This window comes from Salvelinus sp. IW2-2015, unplaced genomic scaffold, assembly GCF_002910315.2.
Source record: "Salvelinus sp. IW2-2015 unplaced genomic scaffold, ASM291031v2 Un_scaffold1553, whole genome shotgun sequence".
NCBI classification, from domain to species: Eukaryota; Metazoa; Chordata; class Actinopteri; order Salmoniformes; family Salmonidae; genus Salvelinus; species Salvelinus sp. IW2-2015.
Genome location: NW_019942984.1, coordinates 354340 through 371096, shown reverse-complemented (window position 1 = coordinate 371096; position 16757 = coordinate 354340). Strand labels below are relative to the sequence as shown.

The window sequence follows — 16757 nt, the reverse complement described above, 5'->3', positions numbered from 1 at the left end:
GTTACACCACTGGTTACACCACTGGGACACACTAGTTACACCACTGGTTACACCACTGGCTACACCATGGTTACACACTGGTTACACCACTAAGTTACAACCACTAGTTACACCACTAGTTACACCACTGGTTACACCACTAGTTACACCACTAGTTACACCACTAGTTACACCACTGGGCCTGTTTTTTGCATTTAAGTCTCTTCTCCAATGTATATTTCTTTGTTACTGCTCTCTCTCTTCCTCCCCAATTCGCTCTCGCATCGTCCTCTCTCTCCTCCCCCATCTCCTTCTCCATCTCCTCTTCCTCTTCTTCAACATCTCCTCTCCTCTTCCCTCCCCACCCATCTCTATTCTCTTCCGCTACCCCTCCCCTCTCCTCTCTGCTCCTCTGTCTCTCTCCTCCTCTTACTTACTTCCTGTTTCACATCTGTGATTTTCCTATCATTCTGTCTTCATGTCAGTCTGGCTCCCTCTCGTTGTGATCAGTAATGTGGTTATTGAGAGGAGAGACGAGAGAGAGAGAGAGAGAGAGAGAGAGAGAGAGAGAGAGAGAGAGGAAGAGAGAGAGAGAGGCTGATCAAGCAGGCCTGTACTGTGTTCTGATAGTTTTTAGTGACCCACCAGCCAGCACTGCTACTTTCTATCTAATGGCATGGCTTTACTTCAGGTTCAACTGGGGACAATTACTCCTCTGAAAAACCGGCCTTATTCTGCAAGAGTTCATTAAGTTTTAATAGAGATATGTGCAGCGCCTAAATTAAAGTAAGAGTGAGTGTTACTGATGTGTTTTTCCTGTGTGTGGTGTGGGTGTGGTGCATAGATTACTCTAGTTCAACCCTAGTCAGCCCTTCAAACTGCACTGCACACTGAGAACATGGAGGACCAAAACCCATCAGTGAGACAAGAATGAGTAGTAGAAAGAGGGAGAGGGAGATAGAGGAGGGAGGGATAGAGGTGCGAGAGAGAGGGAGGGATAGAGGTGGCGAGAGAGAGGGAGGATAGAGTGGAGAGAAGAGGGAGGGATAGAGGTGGAGAGAGAGAGAAGGGATAGAGGTGGAGAGAGAGAGGGAGGGATAGAGGTGGAGAGAGAGAGGGAGGGATAGAGGTGGAGAGAGAGAGGGAGGGATAGAGGTGGAAGAGAGGGGGTTAGAGAGAGCAATAGAGGGGAAGAGAGAGAGAGGGAGGGATGAGAGAGGGGGAGAGTGTGATAGAGAGTGATAGTTTGGAGAGACAGGGGGAGATAGAGAGAGGGGGAGTGAGAGTGTTAGAGGTGATAGAGGTGGAAAATAGAGGGGAGAGAGGGGGAGAAAGATTGCGGAGAAAGTGTGAGATAGATTGAGAGAGAGAGAGAGCGAGATGAAAGTGTGAGAGAGATGGAGAAGAGAAAGATAGGGGGAGAGACTCAGGCATAAGTCAAATTCCATATGCAGACAAGCAGAAAATTACTTCTCTACCGTTCATTCATTTAGGAGGACAGAAGTAATCAATCTGGCTTTGGGCTTCTGTTGTTCAGCAATAATTTACTGCATCACCAATGTAATGTTGAACCAGACAGAGAGAGAGTCTCTCTTTCAGTTGATTCCTCTGTTTACATTTTTCCAAGCTAAAATGGTGGGAGGAGATGGGAGAGATTTGGAAATGTTGGAGAGAGAGAGATGTGTGGGGGGGGGAGAGAGAGAGAGAGAGAGAGAGAGAAAGAGAGAGAGAGAGAGACAGGTCACTTGCTTTGGCAATGTTAACACATGTTTCCCATGCCAATAAAGCCTCTTGAATTGAATTGAGAGACCGACCAGTGGAGAGAGACAGAGAGGTCATGAGCAGATGAGTTCCTGCATTTTTCAGCATGTTCTTAAAAAAATATATAGATTTAGAGTTAGATAAACTTGGATTTTTTTTGTCAGGAACATATACAAGATGCTACCCTCCACAACATAACCTTCACTCAAAATCAAAACTCAAAAACCTACAAAACTGATTTTGGACGGAATTACGGAATTACCTGGAAGGCTTACAACTACCAAAGATGATTATTATTCCCAAACTATACAGCAAACGCTCTGGAAAACAAACAGAAACCAGAAAACACCATCCAACCTGGAACTGAGTGAGTGATGTTTAGTCTGAAGCTATATTTTATAGTTAAAAGCCAAGAAGAAGAATACATTACAATGATATATTTTACTTTATAAAGGACTGAATTCTAAATGAAGGCTACCAAGCTTGCTAGGACAAAGGTATAACAACTTCAATTAGCACTGACGTGTCAAGTGAGAGGTGTCAAAGCCGTTTAGCCCAACAATGGCAGGATAATCAAACAGGCGACTCCAACCCAATGCAGAGGGCTTAGAAGCTGCCTCCCACTGTTCAGAGGTAATTAAAATACAGTACCCTCCTCATGTAAAAAATGATAAGGCAAGAAAAGAGTACAAAATGAACCTTCTTATGGAAAATAAAGAGACTTTTTGCTGACTATTATAAAAATGACAACATAAGCAACTTAATCTTACACACAGACCACCCCCTGGCATGGCACGGTGCTATATTAATTAACACACTACCCCTCTGTTAAGAGGGGTGGAAACTCAGGATATTAGACAATGAGAACTCTGAGTCATCTAATATAAATCTCTATAAGTCTGGAACAGTATTGGTACAGGGCAATCCCAAACAGTTTCAGCTGGACTTTCACCTAATCAAAGATTTATAGTCCAGCAGGAGAAGCTCCCCCTTGAGAAAGATACCCCCACCCCGAGCGGGTCAGACCAGACCTCTTCATTATATAACCCCACAGACGAGCAACCCCAAGCGGAAAGTCAACCTCCCAGCACAGAGTACTACCCCCTCATTGAAATGAAGGATAAATTCACCCAGCTGGAAGTAAGGCAGGTGGAGCTGGAACAGCAGGTGATTACACTCCAGTCAGCACAGACCCAGACAACAGTCCAGCACAACAACACCCCCTTAACCAGACCCAGAGAGCTGGAGGTGGAGAGAGACATATCTGCACTCTGGACTGTGGTGAGACAACTTCAACAATATAAAAAGAAAGAGCAGGAGAAGAACAGAGCACTAGAGGAGAGAATCAGACTGCTGGAGGAGAGGGTGAGGGGAATGGCGTGTGACAGAGAACACCTTCTAGAGGTGGACACTCCCCGCAGAGAAGCCAGCAGAACAGCCCACCTCAGCTCCCGACATAAGTCTCGACACCACAGCAGAACAGTCCACCACAGACCCTGACCATAGCGTCGACATCCCAGCAGAACAGACAAATGAAGAACCCTAAGCCAAGGGGATCTCACCCCCTCTGAGCACCCTGTCAGCCACCCTGATAGCCCTCCTGACAACCCCCCCACACCCACTGAGGACATACACAAGACACAGATTGTACTCTTTATGGACTCAAACGGGAAATATATACAATAAAAAAAGAAATCCCCAAACACAGAGTGTCTAAACTCTGGTGTCTAAACACCCAGCGCGCCCTAGACCTTCTGTCTGAGGACCAACAAGGTTCACCCAGCCACATAATAATACACACAGGCACAAATGACCTGAGAATACAGTAGGACAGGGTGGCCACAGCACTGAAGGGAGTGATTGAAAAAGATTCTTCTACTTTCCCCAACGCACAAGTGGTTATCTCCACCCTGCTACCACAAAAAAGACTGCCACCCTGCTACCATACAGCAGGTAAACGCAAGTATTTCCTGTGACTGTGCCTCAAAACCAAATGTTTTCCTGGCCCACCACTCCACCCTGGACTTGAACAGCCTTTATGACCAGGTCCACCTCTACAAGGCAGAAGTGCCCACCTTTATCCGGACTCTAAAGGACATCGCTCTCAAACGCAGCCCCAACACTTCACATAGGAGCAACAGATCAATAGACACCCCTCCCAGACCTGCAGGACCCCCCCCCGGACCTACACATAGAGGACCTACATCCAGACCACAACACCACCAGCCACATCCACACCACCACCACAACCAATCAACACCCCCCCCAAGTCAACCATGCCAACACCCTATTTAGGCCCCCTCAGATCTGACCTATACCCCTCCTGCCCACCTCATGCCCCCCACTCCCGCAAAGAGAGCCTCATCATGGACGTCAAACATAGACCCAGGCCGCGAGCAGGCAAACAGGCCCAACCCCCATTCTTACACTAGCCCAAGCCAATGGAATGTACCAGATTCTCAGTAGGCTCTGCTCACACTTACTGGCCTGAGGCCAAACCACACCACTATGGAACACAAAGCCTTCACTATCTCATCCAGGAATGTCCAAGGCCTGAGGTCATCTGCCTTTGGCCTAAAGAGCAGGAACCTGGACTTCACGAAAGAAATCGGAAATACAGACATTGTCATCCTACAACAAATATGGTATAGAGGAGACGGACCCACTGGTTGCCCTCTATGTTACAGAGAGCTGGTAGTCCCATCCACCAAACTACCAGGTGTGAAACAGGGAAGGGACTCAGGGGGTATGCTAATTTGGTATAGAGCAGACCTAACTCACTATATTACATTAATCAAAACAGGAACATTTTACATTTGGCTAGAAATTAAAAAGGAAATGAGCTTAACAGAGAAAAATTTCCTCCTGTCTGCTACCTATATCCCTCCACTAGAATCCCCATACTTTAATGAAGACAGCTTCTCCATCCTGGAGGGGGAAATCAACCATTTTCAGGCCCAGGGACATGTACTAGTCTGTGGCGGTGTAAATGCCAGAACTGGTAAAGAACCTGACATCCTCAACACACAGGGGGACAAACACCTGCCTGGAGGTGACAGCATTCCCTCCCCCATGTGCCACCCTAGGCACAACTATGACAACATAACCAACAAAAACGGGTCACAACTCCTGCAGCTCTGTCACACGCTGGGTATGTATGTAGTCAATGGTAGGCTTTGAGGGGACTATTATGGTAGGTACACTTATAGCTCATATTTTGGCAGTAGCACTGTAGACTACTTTATCACTGACCTCAAACCAGAGTCTCTCAGCGTGTTCACAGTAAGCCCACTGACACCCCTATCAGATCACAGTCTACTTGAACAGAGCAATACTCAGTCATGAGGCATCAAAGCCAAAGGAACTGAGTAATATTAAGAAATGCTATAGCTGGAAGGAATGTAGTGTGGAAACTTTGCATAAAACAATTAGGCAACAACAAATTCAATCCCTTTCAGACAATTTACTGGACAGACCGTTCCACTGTAATAGTGAAGGTGTAAACTTGGCAGTAGAAAATCTTAACAGTATATTTGACCTCTCAGCTTCCCTATTAAATCTAAATATTTCAAACAGAAAACCAAAGAAAATGAACAACAATGACAAATAGTTTGATAAAGAATGCAATAACTTAAGAAAGAAATTGAGAAACGTGTCCAACCAAAAACATGGAGACCCAGATAACCTGAGTCTACGCCTTCACTATGGTGAATAAATAAAACAATACAGAAATACACTACGGAAAAAGAAGGAACAGCATGTCACAAATCCGCTCAATGTAATTGAAGAATCCATAGACTACAACCACTGCTGGGAAAATTGGAAAACACTAAACAAACAACAACATGAAGAATTATCTAGCCTAATGGAAATATATGGGTAAACCACTTCTCCAAAAACATATACATGATCAAATACAAATCCTAGAATCAACTATTAAAGACTATCAGAAACCACTGGATTATGAGCTACAGGACAAAATAAAAACCCTCCAACCCAAAAAGGCCTGTGGTGTTGATGGTATCCTCAATGAAATAATAAAATATACAGACACAAATTTCTATTGGCTATACTAAAACTCTTTAACATCCTCCTCAGCTCTGGCATCTTCCCCAATATTTGGAACCAAGGACTGATCATCCCAATCCACAAAAGTGGAGACAAATTTGACCCCTATAACTAATGTGGTATATGTGTCAACAGCAACCTTGGGAAAATCCTCTGCATTATCATTAATAGCAGACTCATACATTTCCTGAGTGAGAACAATGTACTGAGCAAATGTCAAATTGGCTTTTTACCAAATTATCGTACGACAGACCAGGTATTCACCCTGCATAACCTAATTGATTTTTTTTTAAAGCCTTCAACTCAATTTGGCATGAGGGTCTGCTATACAAATTGATGGAAAGTGGTGTTGGGGGGAAAAACATACAACGTTATGAAATCTATGTACACAAGCAACAAGTGTGCGTTTAAAATTGGCAAAAAACGTTTCTTCCCACACGACCGTGGGGTGAGACAGGGATGCAGCTTAAGCCCCACCCTCTTCAACATATCAACGAATTGGCGAGGGCACTAGAACAGTCTGCAGCACCTGGCCTCACCCTACTAGAATCTAACGTCAAATATTGAATGTTTGCTGATGATCTGGTGCTTCTGTCATCCAACCAAGGAGGGCCTACAGCAGCACCTAGATCTTCTGCACAGATTCTGCAAGACCTGAGCCCTGACAGTAAATCTCAGTAAGATGAAAATAATGGTGTTCCAAAAAAGGTCCAGTTGCCAGGACCACAAATACAAATTCCATCTAGACACCATTGCACTAGAACACACAAAAACTATACATACCTTGGCCTAAACATCAGTGCCACAGGTAACTTCCACAAACCTTTGAACGATCTGAGAGACAAGGCAAGAAGGGTATTCTATGCCATCAAAAGGAACATAAAATTCTACATACCAATTAGGATCTGGTTAAAAATACTTGAATCATTTACAGAACCCATTGCCCTTTAAGGTTAAGTGTTCTGTGGTTCGCTCACCAACCAAGAATTCACAAAATGGGACAAACACCAAATTGAGACTCTGCATGCATAATTCTGCAAAAATATCCTCTGTGTACAACATAAAACACCAAATAATGCTTGCAGAGCAGAATTAGGTCAATACCCGGTAACTATCAAAATCCAGAAAAGAGACGTTAAATTCTACAACCACCTAAAAGGAAGAGATTCCCAAACCTTCCATAACAAAGCCATCACCTACAGAGAGATGAACCTGGAGAAGAGTCCGTTAAGCAAGCTGGTCCTGTGGCTCTGTTCTCAAACACAAACAGACAGAGCCCCAGGACAGCAACACAATTAGACACAATTAGACCAAACCAAATCATGAGAAAACAAAAAGATAATTACTTGACACATTGGAAAGAATTAACAAAAAAACTGAGCAAACTAGAATGCTATTTGGCCCTAAACAGAGAGTACACAGTTGTAGAATACCTGACCACTGTGACTGACCCAAACTTTGACCATGTACAGACTCAGTGAGCATAGCCTTGCTATTGAGAAAAGCCGCCGTAGGCAAACCTAGCACTCAAGACAAGACAGGCTATATGCACACTGCCCACAAAATGAGGTGGAAACTGAGCTGCACTTCCTAACCGCCTGCCAAATGTATGCCCATATTAGAGACACATATTTCCCTCAGATTATACAGATCCACAAAGAATTCGATAACAAACCCGATTTTGATCAACTCCCATATCTACTGGGTGAAGCAGCAAGATTTGCAGCAGCAAGGTTTGTGACCTGTTGCCACAAGAAAAGGGCAACCAGTGAAGAACAAACACCATTGTAAATACAACCCATATTTATGTTTATATAATTTCACTTTTGTACTTTAACCATTTGCACAGTTGCAACACTGTATATATACATAATATAACATTTGAAATGTCTTTATTCTCTTGGAACTTCTGTAAGTGTAATGTTTACTGTTCACATTTGTTCACTTTTGTACATTATCTACCTCACTTGCTTTGGCAATGTTAGCATATGTTTCCCATGCCTATAAAGCCCCTTGAATTGAATTGAATTGATAGTGATAGAGGTGGTGAGAGAGAGGGGTAGATAGAGAGAGAGGGAGGGATAGAGAGAGGGGGAGAGAGAGCGATAGAGTGATAGAGGTGGAGAATAAGAGGGGGAGAGAGAGAGGGATAGAGAGAGTGTGAGAAAGAGGAAGAGAGAGAGAGTGAGAGAAAGTGTGAGAGAGATGGAGAGAGAGAAAGATAGGGGGAGAGAGACTCAGGCATAAGTCAAATCCATATGCAGACAAGCAGAAAATTACCTTCTCTACCGTACATTCATTTAGGAGTCAGAAGGAAATCTGGCTTTGGGCTTCTGTTGTTCAGCAATAATTTACTGCATCACCAATGTAATGTTGAACCAGACAGAGAGAGAGTCTCTCATTTTCAGTTGATTCCTCTGTTGACATTTTTCCAATCTGAAATGGTGGAGGAGATGGGAGAGATAGAGTTTGGGTCTGGGAACCCACAACACTCTGAACACTCAAACTTAAAAAGCAGATCTCTTGGGCATCTGAATCAACCCAAATGACTCACTTCTACTGTAGCCTTCCCAGGGGTGTCCAAGCTAACCAGGCCTTCCCGGAGTGTCCAAGCTAACCAAGCCTTCCCAGGGGTGTCCAGGCTAACCAGCCTTCCCAGGGGTGTCCAGGCTAACCAAGCTTCCAGGGTGTCCAGGCTAACCACCTTCCCAGGGTGTCCAGCTAACCAAGCCTTCCCAGGGAAGTCCAAGTAACAAGCCTTCCCAGGGGTGTCCAAGCTAACCAAGCCTTCCCAGGGGTGTCCAAGCTAAACCAAGACTTCCCAGGGGTTCAGGCTAACCAAGCCTTCCCAGGATGTCCAGGCTAACCAGGCCTTCCCAGGGGTGCCCAAGCTAACAGGCCTTCCCAGGGGTGTCCAGGCTAACCAAGCTTCCCAGGGGTGTCCAGGCTAACCAAGGTAGTAAGGATTTGATGGTTTCCTTTTGTCATCAAGGCTTCTGGATCTGCCAACTGCTCACGTGGACAGGAGAATGCTATTGTCCGAAGGCTGTCCCATGATCTACTGTCCCAACAATGTTGTGAAGCTGTAGTTAACACTGAGTGCCTGTGAATCCCATCAGCACAGTCTTCTTCTCCTCATTTCTCTCTTTCACCTTCATCCCCAGAAGGGAGGAGCAGTAGTGTATTGATTTCTGCAGGTCAGACCCTGCCAGACCCTTCTGTACAGGATTATTGAGAGGCTGTTCTTTGTCCACCAGGTAGAAGTGATAACCTCCTGGTTCCTCAGCCAGATAGAGGACCTTTCCAACCTCAGTGACGGGCCAGCCAAGCCGCTTAGCATTGCTGACAGCCTGGCTAGACACCAGAGTCAAACCGAGGAAGCCATTGCCTAGCCGAAATTCTCCCACTCCATAATGGTAGATCAAAATCAAATCAAATGTTATTTGTCACATGCTCCGAATACAACACGTGTAGACCTTACAGTGAAATGCTCACTATCAACCCTTAACCAACAATGCAGTTTTAAGAAAATACCTTAAAAAAAGGAAGAGATAAGAAAAATAAATAATTAAGAGCAGCAGTAAATAACAATAGCGGGGCTATTGGTAGCCTAGTGGACAGCGTTGGACTAGTACCGAAAGGTTGCAAGATCAAATCCCTGAGCTGACAAGGTAAAAGTCTGTTGTTCTGCCCTGAACAAGGCAGTTAACCCACTGTTCCTAGGCCGTCATTGAAAGTAAGAAATTGTTCTTAACTGACTTGTCTAGTTAAATAAAGGTAAAAAAAAAAATATACAGGGGGTACCAGTACAGAGTCAATGTGGAGGCTATATACAGGGTGTTACAGTACAGAGTCAATGTGGAGGCTATATACAGGGTGTTACGGTACAGAGTCAATGTGGAGGCTATATACAGGGGGTACCGGAACAGAGTCAATGTGGAGACTATATACAGGTGTTACGGTACAGAGTCAATGTGGAGGCTATATACAGGGGTACAGGTACAGAGTCAATGTGGAGACTATACACAGGGGGTACCGGTACAGAGTCAATATGGAGGCTATATACAGGGTGTTACGGTACAGAGTCAATGTGGAGGCTATATACAGGGGGTACCGGTACAGAGTCATATGGAGGCTATATACAGGGGGTACCGGTACAGAGTCAATGTGGAGACTATATACAGGGGGTACCGGTACAGAGTCAATGTGGAGGCTATATACAGGGTGTTACGGTACAGAGTCAATGTGGAGACTATATACAGGGGGTACCTGTACAGAGTCAATGTGGAGGCTATATACAGGGGGGTACCGGTACAAAGTAAATGTGGAGGCTATATACAGGGGGTACCGGTACAAGAGTCAATGTGGAGGCTATATACAGGGGGTACCTGTACAGACTCAATGTGGAGGCTATATACAGGGACCGTACAGAGTCAATGTGGAGACTATATACAGGGGGTACCGGTACAGAGTCAATGTGGAGGCTATATACAGGGGGTACCGGTACAGAGTCAATGTGGAGACTATATACAGGGGGTACCGGTACAAGAGTCAATATGGAGGCTATATACAGGGGGTACCGGTACAGAGCAATGTGGAGACTATATACAGGGGGTACCTGTACAGACTCAATGTGGAGGCTATATACAGGGGGTACCGGTACAGAGTCAATGTGGAGGCTATATACAGGGGGTACTGGTACAGAGTCAATGTGGAGACTATATACAGGGGGTACCAGTACAGAGTCAATGTGGAGACTATAACAGGGTACCGGTACAGAGTCAATGTGGAGACTATATTACAGGGGGTACCGGTACAGAGTCAATGTGGAGACTATATACAGGGGTACCGGTACAGAGTCAATGTGGAGGCTATATACAGGGGTACCGGTACAGAGTCAATGTGGAGGCTATATACAGGGGGTACCGGTTCTGTGTCAATGTGGAGGCTATATACAGGGGGTACCGGTTCTGTGTCAATGTGGAGGCTATATACAGGGGGTACCGGTACAGAGTCAATGTGAGACTATATACAGGGGGTACCGGTACAGAGTCAATGTGGAGGCTATATACAGGGGGTACCGGTACAGAGTCAATTGGAGGCTATATACAGGGGGTACCGGTACAGAGTCAATGTGGAGGCTATATACAGGGGTACTGGTACAGAGTCAATGTGGAGACTATATACAGGGGGTACCAGTACAGAGTCAATGTGGAGGCTATATACAGGGGTACCGTACAGAGTCAATGTGGAACTATATACAGGGGGTACCGGTACAGAGTCAATGTGAGACTATATACAGGGGTACGGTACAGAGTCAATGTGAGGGCTATATACAGGGGTACCGTACAGAGTCAATGTGGAGGCTATATACAGGGGGTACCGTTCTGTGTCAATGTGGAGGCTATATACAGGGGGTACCGGTTCTGTGTCAATGTGGAGGCTATATACAGGGGTACCGGTACAGAGTCAATGTGGAGACTATATATACAGGGGGTACCGGTACAGAGTCAATGTGGAGGCTATATACAGGGGTACCGGTACAGAGTCAATGTGAGGGCTATATACAGGGGGTACCTGTACAGAGTCAATGTGGAGGCTATATACAGGGGGTACCGGTACAGAGTCAATGTGGAGCTAATACAGGGGTACCTGTACAGGCAATGTGGAGGCTATATACAGGGGGTACCGGTTCTGTGTCAATGTGCCGGGGCACCGGTGTCGAGGTAGTTGAGATAATTATGTACACGCAGGTGGGCTTATTTAAGTTATGCATAAATGATAACAGAGAGTAGCAGCAGCATGGTGGGGGGTGCGCCAACTAGTACTGGGTAGCCATTTGATTAGCTGTTCAGGAGTCTTATGGCTTGGGGGTAGAAGCTGTTTAGAAGCCTTTTGGACCTAGACTTGGCGCTCCGGTACCGCTTGCCGTGTGGAAGCAGAGAGAACAGTCTATGACTAGGGTGGCTGGAGTCTTTGACAATTTTTAGGGCCTTCCTCTGACACTGCCTGGTATAGAGGTCCTGGATGGCAGTGTCATGACGCTGGCCTGGGGGTAGGTTTATGACAGTCATAAATACCTTTCCCCCCATTTTTTTCTCTCTCTACCCTACTGATGTGACTATTGAAAATCCCTTAGCTAACATAGAGATTCTGGGAACATCAGAAGGTGGGGGGAAATGAACCATATTTTGGTAATCCGACCAGTTGAACATATGCGTTGGTACTTAATGAATATGATGTCAGTTTGGTTGTCATGGGTGGTAATTTAGAACGTATAAGATACTGTATTTACGAGACATCGCTTCTCCCTTTGTTCTTCAGTCTTCCCGCTCTTTCACTCAAACCCAGCCCCCTTTTCTTTGGGTAACCAGCTGTTATATATGTTCCGTTCCCTGGGGACGTTTTCCTTTATGACATAATTTGTAATCAAGGTATCATTCATTCTGTGTATATGTAATTCTGTGTGATTAGTTAGGTATTTAGTAAATAAATAATTGAACGCAATTTTGTATCGCTGATTCAACTTGTTAGCCAGGGTTCGTGAAGATAACCAAGAATTTACAACTTTCAGATGAGACTGAAATAAGGTGACGATTAATTTTGACTGCTATTGATGTCAAATATTACTAGGTCTTTAAGAGTTTATTCGGAAGATAACAGCTCTATAAACATTATTTTGTGGTGCCCGACTTTCTAGTTAATTAAATTTACATGATTAGCTCAATCAGGCAATATTAATTACAGAGAAAGGATTTTATAGAATAGCATGTCATATCACTTAATCCGGCATAGCCAAAGACACGACAGCAGGAAGCTTGGCCCCGGTGATGTACTGGGCCGTTCGCACTACCGTCTGTAATGCCTTGCGGTTCGAGGCCGAGCAGTTGCTATACCAGGCAGTGATGCAACCCGTGAGGATGCTCTTGATGATGCAGCTGTAAAACCTTTTGAAGATCTGAGGACCCATGACAGATCTTTTCAGGCTCCTGAGAGTGAATAGGTTTTGTTGTGCCCTCTTCACAACTGTCTTGGTGTGCTTGGACCATGTTAGTTTGTTGGTGATGTGAACACCAAGGAACTTGAAGCTCTCAACCTGCTCCACTACAGCCCCGTTGATGAGAATGGGGGCGTGCTCGGTCCTCCTTTTCCTGTAGTCCACAATCATCTCCTTCATCTTGATCACGTTGAGGGAAAGGTTGTTGTCTTTGCACCACACGGTCAGATCTCTGACCTCCTACCTATAGGCGGTCTCATCATTGTCGGTGATCAGGCCTACCACTGTTGCGTCATCAGCAAACTTAATGATGGTGTTGGAGTCGTGCCTGGCCATGCAGTCATGAGTGTAGAGGGAGTAAATGAGGGGAATGAGCATGCACCCCTGAGGGGCCCCCGTGTTGAGGATCGGCGTGGCAGATGTGTTGCTACCTACCCTTACCACCTGGGGGCGACCCGTCAGGAAGTCCAGGATCCAGTTGCAGAGGGAGGTGTTTAGTCCCAGGGTCCTTAGCTTAGTGATGAGCTTTGAGGGCATTATGGTGTTGAATACTGAGCTGTAATCAATGAACAGCATTCTCACGTAGGTGTTCCTTTTGTCCAGGTGGGAAAGGGCAGTGTGGAGTGCAATAGAGATTGCATCATTTGTGGATCTGATGGTGCGGTATGCAAATTGAAGTGGGTCTAGGGTTTCTGGGATAATGGTTTTGATGTGAGCCATGACCAGCCTTTCAAGGCATTTCATGGCTACAGATGTGAGTGCTACGGGTCGGTAGTCATTTAGGCACGTTGCCTTAGTGTTCTTGGGCACAGGGACTACGGTGGTCTGCTTGAAACATGTTGGTATTACAGACTCAGACAGGGAGAGGTTGAAAATGTCAGTGAAGACACTTGCCAGTTGGTCAGCGCATGCTCGGAGTACACGTCCTGGTAATCTGTCTGGCCCTGCGGCTTTGTGAATGTTGACCTGTGTAAAGGTCGACAGCGGAGAGCGTGATCACACAGTCATCCGGAACAGCTGATGCTCTCATGCATGCTTCTGTGTTCTTTGCCTTGAAGCGAGCATAGAAGGTATTTAGCTCGTCTGTTCTTCCATTTTTAGTCTGTAATAGTTTGCAAACCCTGCCACATCCGACGAGTGTCGGAGCCGGTGTAGTACAATTCGATCTTAGTCCTGTATTGCCTGTTGATGGTTCATCGAAAGCTTTCCGGGTTAGTGTCCCTCTCCTTGAAAGCGGTAGCCTTCTTACTCCATTGTCTTGCTCCATTTTTCATTATAAGGGCCCTTACATCCTTCTTCAAACGCAGTTTTGCTTCTTTGAAAATGAAAGGCTCGCCTCAAAGCCACTATAATCCAAGTGAGTTTGCTATGTAATATACAATTATATATCACGCTCAGTTTGTCTATGTTGATTAAGGTTCCTTGCAGTTGATTGCCATATAGAAATTAGAAAGGAAAAACGGAAGAAACAACGGAGAAACAAAACAGAGAAAAAACACCCAATGAGGCGTTATCATTATCATTGTTTTCATTTTCTCTTAACCTTATCACGTTTCCCACAACCTTTTGCTGCCGTAACAGCAGTAACACATTTCCTCAAGTGGAAAATCTTCTTCACACTCAACTGGTCTAACCTCACCGTCTTCTGTAATACCACAGCTGACCTCACAAACGAATCAACATCAAAGAAACCTGCCAATTTGAAAGATTTTCCAAAAGTCTGATCCAGATACCCATTTACCTCCTCTAAATTGTAAATTTAGTCGTCGCCAACTGCTATCATATCAAGAGACGTCCATATCCTTCTCCTGATCCACCTCAACTGAGGCCACATCCCTCTCAACACTCCCCACTTGTACCCCATAACTTGTGCTAGGCATCTCCTCCACTACCTAGGAGACTAGCTCAACCTGAACCCCCTCCTGTACCCCATCACTCGTACTGGACATCTCCTCACCAGTGTGGGGAAATGGCTCCCCAAATCCATCCTTACCTCCTACAACATCTCCACACTCAAAACACTGTTGACTACCTGTACTAGCATAAGCCATATACAGTCTGTTGTAAAACTTGTCTTTAAACGATACCTCCAGTCTGCTCCGGTGACTCCAAAAACATAAACACCTGTGCCGAAACGACATAACCTGTTTCGACCGGGTGTTTGAGACAACATACCTGTTTCAGAGCTGGGTGTTGAGTGACAACATAACCTGTTTCAGAGATGGGTGTTTGAGACAACATAACCTGTTTCAGAGTGGGTGTTTGAGACAACATAACCTGTTTCAGAGCTGGGTGTTTGAGACAACTAACCTGTTTTCAGGCTGGGTGTTTGAGACGAATATAACCTGTTTCAGAGCTGGGTGTTGAACGATATAACCTGTTTCAGAGCTGGGGTTTTGAAACGATATACCTGTTTCAGAGCTGGGTGTTTAACAACATAACCTGTTTCAGAGCCAGGTGTTTAAACGATAACCTGTTTCAGAGCGGGTGTTTGAAACAAATACCTGTTTCAGAGCCGGTGTTTGAAACGACATAACCTGTTTCAGAGCGCAGGTGGTTTGAGACACATAACCTGTTTCAGAGTCAGGTGTTTTGAAACATATAACCTGTTCGAGCCAGGTTTGAAACGATATAACCTTTTCAGAGCGGGTGTTTTGAAACAGTATAACCTGTTTCAGAGCCGGGTGTTTGAAACGATATAACCTGTTTCAGAGCCGGGTGTTTTGAACGACATAACCTGTTTCAGAGCGGGTGTTTGAAACGATATACCTGTTTCAGAGCCGGGTGTTTGAGACAACATAACCTGTTTCAGAGCGCGGGTTTTGAAACGATATAACCTGTTTCAGAGCCAGGTGTTTGAAACAATATAACCTGTTTCAGAGCCAGGTGTCTGAACATACCTTTAAGAAGTACCACGTGCTCACATACGATCAACAAGACTCTCTTCTTTAGAAGTACACCATGCTCACCATACGATCTACAAGGCGCTCTTCTTTTAGAAGTACGCCTGCTCAACCATACGATCTACCAGACGCTTTCTTTAAGAAGTAACCATGCTCAACACGATCTACAAGACGCTCTTCTTTAAGAAGTACACCGTGCTCAACAAGACTTTTCTTTAAGAAGTACACCATGCTCAACCATCCATCAACCAGACGCTCTTCTTTAAGAAGTACACCCTGCTCAACCATACGATCTACAAGGCGCTCTTCTTTAAGAAGTACCCCGTGCTCAACCATACGATCTACAAGGCGCTCTCTTTAAGAAGTACACCGTGCTCAACCATACGATCAACAAAACGCTCTTCTTTAGAAGTACAACGTGCTCAACAAGACTCTTTTCTTTAAGAAGATACACCGTGCTCAACCATACGATCTACAAGGCGCTCTTCTTTAAGAAGTACACCGTGCTCAACCATACGATCTACAAGGCGCTCTTCTTTAAGAAGTACACCGTGCTCAAACCATACGATCAACAAAACGCTCTTCTTTAAGAAGTCACCGTGCTCAACCATACGATCAACAAGACGCTCTTCTTTAGGAAAAAACACCACCACTTTATTCATCCGCGATGCATAAGCAACATTTAATAGCCTACCTTCTCTCCTACGATGACCAGAAACTCATCCACAGTGACAGTGGCTTCAGTTAACTCACCTAAAGCCGTGCCGAAGTGAAAGGACGGCGTCCCCATGTGGGTCGCCATCCCGCAAAACCAGGGCAATTTCCGACGAAAATACAATATACTTAATTCTACCACAAATATGAAATGATGATAACTTAATCATGCATAGAACAGGCAGACACCAAGAGAGGAAACAGAAAGAAAACACATCTAATCCAGACAACACCCACACTCAAACAATTCCCAGCACTGCACCAACACTCCCAGCATGCAGAGAGAAGAGAGAGAGAGAGAGAGAGAGGAGAGAGAGAGAGAGAGAGACACACAG

General features: G+C 45.1%; 1 pseudogene; it reads right to left on the bottom strand.

Annotated features, from left to right (window-relative positions):
- Positions 1-8727: 8727 nt before the first annotated feature.
- On the bottom strand, positions 8728-16510 carry LOC112071239 (glyoxalase domain-containing protein 4 pseudogene; annotated as a pseudogene).
- Positions 16511-16757: the final 247 nt, after the last annotated feature.